Below are 5740 nucleotides of genomic sequence, written 5' to 3'. Positions count from 1 at the left end.
TACAATTGTATCCTTATGTACTCTTATGGCCATGCAAAGTAAGGTTGCCTTTTCTCTAGGCTTTCATACAACTTAATAGCTAAATATGCTTCCTTAATGGGCATTGATGGCTAGAAGATGCTTTCTTGAATGGCATTAATGGCTTTTGTGGCTGGTGGCTGCTAGCTACTGGACACACCCCACCTGAATGGGTGAGGGTTGAGAGACACAGTAATAAAGTGAAGGAGAAAGAAGTCTGAATTCTGCACCTGGCTGGTGGATAGGGCACTTGATAAGCTCTTGGAGCAAACAATTGACATTACTTCTAACACTGGCATTATCTCTCTTTCTGGGCATTTGCCTGCATTCCCTCCTTTGATGCATATATTTGTGGGGGGGATTTTTTTTTTTTTTTAAATACAACTTGCGCACACAGTAAGTGCAATACAATATTATATACAGTCAATAAGGCATTCCCTTCTCTGGGTTTTTAGAATGAGGTGTATGCATTTTCACACCCACTTATATACACATTATATGTTTCACATGCAAAATCCAAAAACATAGTTACCAGTAAAATGTTTTCTCTGACCCATATATCCAGTACAGTCCAATCATAGATATGTTTACTCAAAAGTAAGCCCCACTGTTCTCAGTGGGACTTACTCCTAGCTAAGTGTGCATAGGATTGTACAGTCAGCAGCCCTTCTGGCCAGAGGACACAGTCCTGCCATCATTCGCTTGCTCAGAGGATAAGTCCCGGCAGAACTTCCATCTCCCCAGCCTCACAGAAGTCTTTAGCTACAAAACCAGGCAAGGGACCTTTAACAGTCCAGCCTCATGTGGCGCAGAGTGGTAGGCAGCACTATTGCAACTGAAACTCTCCCCACAACCTGAGTTTGATCCCAGCGGAAGCCGGGTCTCAGGTAGCCAGCTCAGGTCGACTCAGCCTTCCATCCTTCCGAGGTCAGTAAAATGAGGACCCAGCTTGCTGGGGGAAAGGGAGTCACGACTGGGGAAGGCACTGGCAAACCACCCCGCTATAGTCTGCCATGAAAATGCCAGTGCAAGCGGCGTCCCTCTAGGGGTCAGTAATGACCCGGTGCTTGCACAGTAATGACCCGGTGCTTGGAACCTTTCCTTTCCAGCTCCTCCAGGAGGGGCAGAACTGAACACGCTACAGGTCTTGTCAGCCTACATAAGGCCTCGGTTGGCTTTAGCTTCCTGCTGAGACAACATCTTAACCTATTGTCCTAGTAGGAGAGTTCCAGCTGGTAGGACCCAACTGGAGCTATCCACGGTTCTATTTTTTCTTGCCTTCTTCTGACTGCTATTGGATGCTACCAGCTTCCCTTGCAAGCCTCAAGGGATCACAAATGGGACAAGCGCTGTGGAAGCTCTAGGCTGTGGAAGCCCCTTGGGCAAGATGCCTCAGTGGGCCCCCTCCTTGAGGGGGCTCATCTCTTCCTCACTGCTACTGCCATCCCCCCCCATTCACTTACCCTCTCCTTCTGAGCAGATTAAGAACAGAGGGAGAGGGCAAGACAGTCTGAGGCAGCTTCTCTTTGTCTTTGCTACTGTTCACTTGCTTAGAAGGGGGCATGTGAACAGGCTGTGAGAGTAAGGAGGAGGAAAAGCTGGCCCATGGGGCTTGAAGGGGTGGCAGCCCCCCACCCCCTGTGTATTGTTGGCCTTGGCACATGCCCAGTTATGCCAGCCTCCATGGCACGGAAGTACAAAGCTCCAAGCCAGAGCACTGCTCTTGTAAGAACCTTCTGGCTCTTAGCTGAGCTTGAGGAGTCTACTGACCTCAACCAGGATGTAAAGGGGGCTCAGTTGAGGTATGCTTCCCATTGGAGCAACATCTATGCTGCCTTGGAGCTGTCCCAGGTCCTGCAGATCCTGGCGATACTTTCTGCTGCCTACAAACTGTGACCTGGCTACTGGATGTCCTGCTGCCTATTAGCCTGGTACCTGATGTCGCTAACTTGTAAATTTGAATGCTCCCAGAAGTCAAAAGAGCAAACAACCCTTTGCCTCCCTGCATGTAGAAAGCCAATATGTCAGATCAACGGTTAGCTAGGCCTAAACTATCCCCCTAGACATGCTTGATTTGCAGTGTTGACATCTTTAATGCACTCTCTTTTACAGAGCTCTTAATGCCTATCAGTTTCTCATTCTTGCAAACCTGTCAAGGATCCCTGATGGTTAAGAGACATTTTTCACAATTTCAACATAGCATTTTACTTTTGCAATGTCCCTTCTTCTCACTGGGTTTTCTTGTTCTTCTGGCTTTACCTGACATCGCATCTAGGAGCTGCTAGAGACCACTGTGGTGTCTGTTAAGTTAACAGGAAGAGGTTCTCTGAAAACTCTCTCTATATCCTATCCTTTCTAAGGGCTCTTGTGCCTTATTTCAGAACACACGTGTTCCTTAGGACAGGTATCCCTAGTTCTGCTAAAGCCCCTCAAACTGTCACTCCAAGTTCTTCTTGAGAGACCATCTGGTACACCAAATCAGCAGGTTTATCAGTGGCTGTCTCCACCAGGATCAGCTCGGGGGTTGAAGTTAGGGATGTATGGATTTTGTAAAATCTATTCCGTCTGCATTCCGTGGATTGTCAGGCACCTGGCATTCCATTGTCCACTCAACGACAGAATGGGATTTTTTCCCAATTTTCATAAATTCACAGTTGAGCACAAATTCATTTTTGCACTTGCAAAAACCTGCAAATCCCCCCATGTGTAAATCCTCCCCAAAATGCACAAATCCCCCCCAAATGTGCATTTTCATGCTTAAACCTGTGGGGGAAATGCTCATTTTTGGCCAGTTTTTTTTTTTTACATGTTTTTCTATGACTAAATTTGTGTAAAATTCCAGAAAGTAAAAACAAAAACAGGCTGCAGGTCCACAGAATCCATGCAACTCGGGAAAAGCTGGTCCACTGCAGGATCCACAGGTTGGAGTCATAGAAATCTGAACTCATTTGATTCTGTTGAAGATTTCTCTGACATCCCTAGATGGTGCCATGTGGTGGGACTTCATTACACTTCTGTAATGGCAGGCTGCTCCCTAGGGTTCATGGGGACCCGGAGTGCTTCCTCCTCATCTCCAGAGCAGGGCCCACCATGGACACCTGTCCTGGGTCCTTTTTAAAGCAAACAGAGTCAACGTCTGGGGCATTGTGTGTGGCATGCGGGTGGTGGGAGCTGTATACTGCTGGGAGGAGTTGTATACTTAATAACAGATTGTGGGTTGGATCCAGGATCTGCCTTCCAGAAGAGGAAGGGACCTTCCATGCGCGGATCTGAGCAGATCTGCCTAATTTTGGGGGATCCCCCTCTGCCCCCACAGCACAGCTCACCCCATTCAGCAGGGTCTCCTGACTTTCTGTGTAGCATTTTCAGGGGGCTGCCGTGGGAAGCTGGGGGCAGGAAAGACCACTTCCACTAGTGCAGTTGATCCAGAAGAAAGCTGGATCCAAGCCTTTATCTTTGTTTGTCTGTTGTTGTTGAACAAGGGAACACAGCGGGTATCTGTGGTGGGTCCTGTTGGAGTATTCGGGCCCTGGCAGCTGCCCAAGGATGCCTTACAATGGTGCTAGACCTGGCCTCCATGTTTACGGGCCATACATTTCTGATGGGGACCATCAGAGAGCTCTCTCAGTCTTGACTTGTTTGTGGCTATTCTACCCTAAGGCTAGGTTCTCATCATTTTCCACTTCCCCCGTGTTCTCTTTCATGGAAGATCTGATATCCTATCCCTTCCTCAATCTGTCCTAGGTTGTCCCTTTCCCATTTTGAGGTCGCTTCCAGCATTTGGGCTGTGTGGAACGATTCTAGGCTTCTCTGTTCTTAAAACTCTCACATACTCATCATAAACCATTCCTGCTATGTCCATGTAGGTGGGGTTGTGTTTGCACTCAAATGCTCTCCCACCTAGCTCCAAAAGGCAATCTCGGCCCCTGCCTGCCAGAGTGTGAACAACATCTGATGCTATTTTATTCGTGTTTTAACATTTATACCCCACCTTATCCCCAAAGACAAGTAGGCAAGTACAGGATGCTACAGGAAGTGTCATTAAAATTCTATTTCTGCTGCATACTTGCCAGCTTGGGGGGAAAAAATCCAAAGGTGGTAAGGTAACCGCTTAGGGATTTTATTATATTTAGTGGTATATAAATATCACAAATAAATAAAATAAATAAATACAGCCAGTTTCCTCCCTCTGCTCAGGAAACCCACACCTCCATCAAACCCAGCCTGGTAGTCTTCTGCCTATTCAGGTCACATTCCTAAATGTATGTCAAAAGGAAAATTGTGATGAGCCAGTGTGGTGTAGTGGCGAGAGTGCTGGACTGGGAGCTGGGAGAACTGGGTTCTAGTCCCCACTCAGCCATGGAAGCTCACTGGGTGACTTTGGGCCAGTCACAGACTCTCAGCCCAACCTACCTCACAGGGCTGTTGTTGTTGTTGTTGTTGTGAGGATAAAATGGAGAGGAGGAGGAAAAGGATTATGTACACCGCCTTGGTTCCTCGCAAGAGGAAAAAAGGCGGGATATAAATGCAATAAATAGCTGAGGACCCATTTCTACGATCCTTCTTGCACATGGCTGGCTTCGCAAAATGGGCTGAATTTCAAAATGGTGGTTAATTCCTGTGGACGTCTTTGTTCAATTAGACACCTGAACTTCTGCGCAGGGTATCCAAGGTATACCCCATTCCCTTCCCTTTGCCATTGCTGATGTATCTCTGCACATTGGGGCAGGGGGTGAGAGGCTACGGCTGGCATTTCTCACACTACTCGAATGGATCGTATGTCTTCATCAGCTCTTGCTCCTCCTCCCCTTCCTCCTCACTGCAACCCTTTGCTTGCTTGAGTGCCAACAGCATCTACTGCTTCTCCTCACCACCACCACTGTTGTCTCAGCCAGAGCGAGAGGCAGGTGAACGTGCAGGCTGCAACGGTGAGGAGGAGGTGTGAGTCCAGGGGGCTCTTGTCAGTGGGCCCCTGCTGGGGTGTGGGCACTCATGCCTACCCTTGACATCAGCCCTGCAATGCTGGCAAATCAGATTGCCATGTGGCCATGTGTTCTATTACAGACTCTGCCATGCATCTGTGTATCTGACACGCAGTAAAAACAACAACAGCACTTGGCACGATGATGCAAATGACCCAAGCTATCCTGGGATAAGAGAATTGTCCCAGAGTAGTCTGGCCATCTTGCTCATGGTGGCCAGAACTGTAATAACAAAAGGAAAGAAAGAAAATACGACTCCCTGGCCCATCATCTTTATCATCTAGGTGGACCATCTAAGTCTGCATTGTTATCCGAGTTCACCCTGAGAACTTCCATGAATAGAGCCTGGACTGAGTTGGACACAACACAGATCAAACCACAATATAGACAAACGTGTGGGTCCTACGTATGCCAGAGTAATCACATGACCACCGCCTCTCATGCCAGACAAGTGCCACCATCTGCATACCAGTGGTGAGAATCAACCCCAAGTTGTGTCGTTAAGGTTGAGAATGGTACATTTGAAATTGATTCTTGCGATTCTCACATCTCTTGTGACACTTATGTCGCTTAATCCAGGGTAAGTGTGTGCACAGAATGAGAAATGGAGACATCTAGGGAAAGAGTCAGCATTGCATGAGAGTTACCAGATGTCAATAAAAATGTTTGCAGATCCAGATTTGCAAAATCCACACGGTTCCAATTGCAGCAATTTGAAAGAAAATAAAGCCTCATTCTGT

The sequence above is a fragment of the Heloderma suspectum genome, chromosome 6, assembly GCF_057233095.1.
Source record: "Heloderma suspectum isolate Gila_16-S chromosome 6, 16-S_ref, whole genome shotgun sequence".
NCBI classification, from domain to species: domain Eukaryota; kingdom Metazoa; phylum Chordata; class Lepidosauria; order Squamata; family Helodermatidae; genus Heloderma; species Heloderma suspectum.
Note: the sequence above shows the minus strand (reverse complement) of the source record.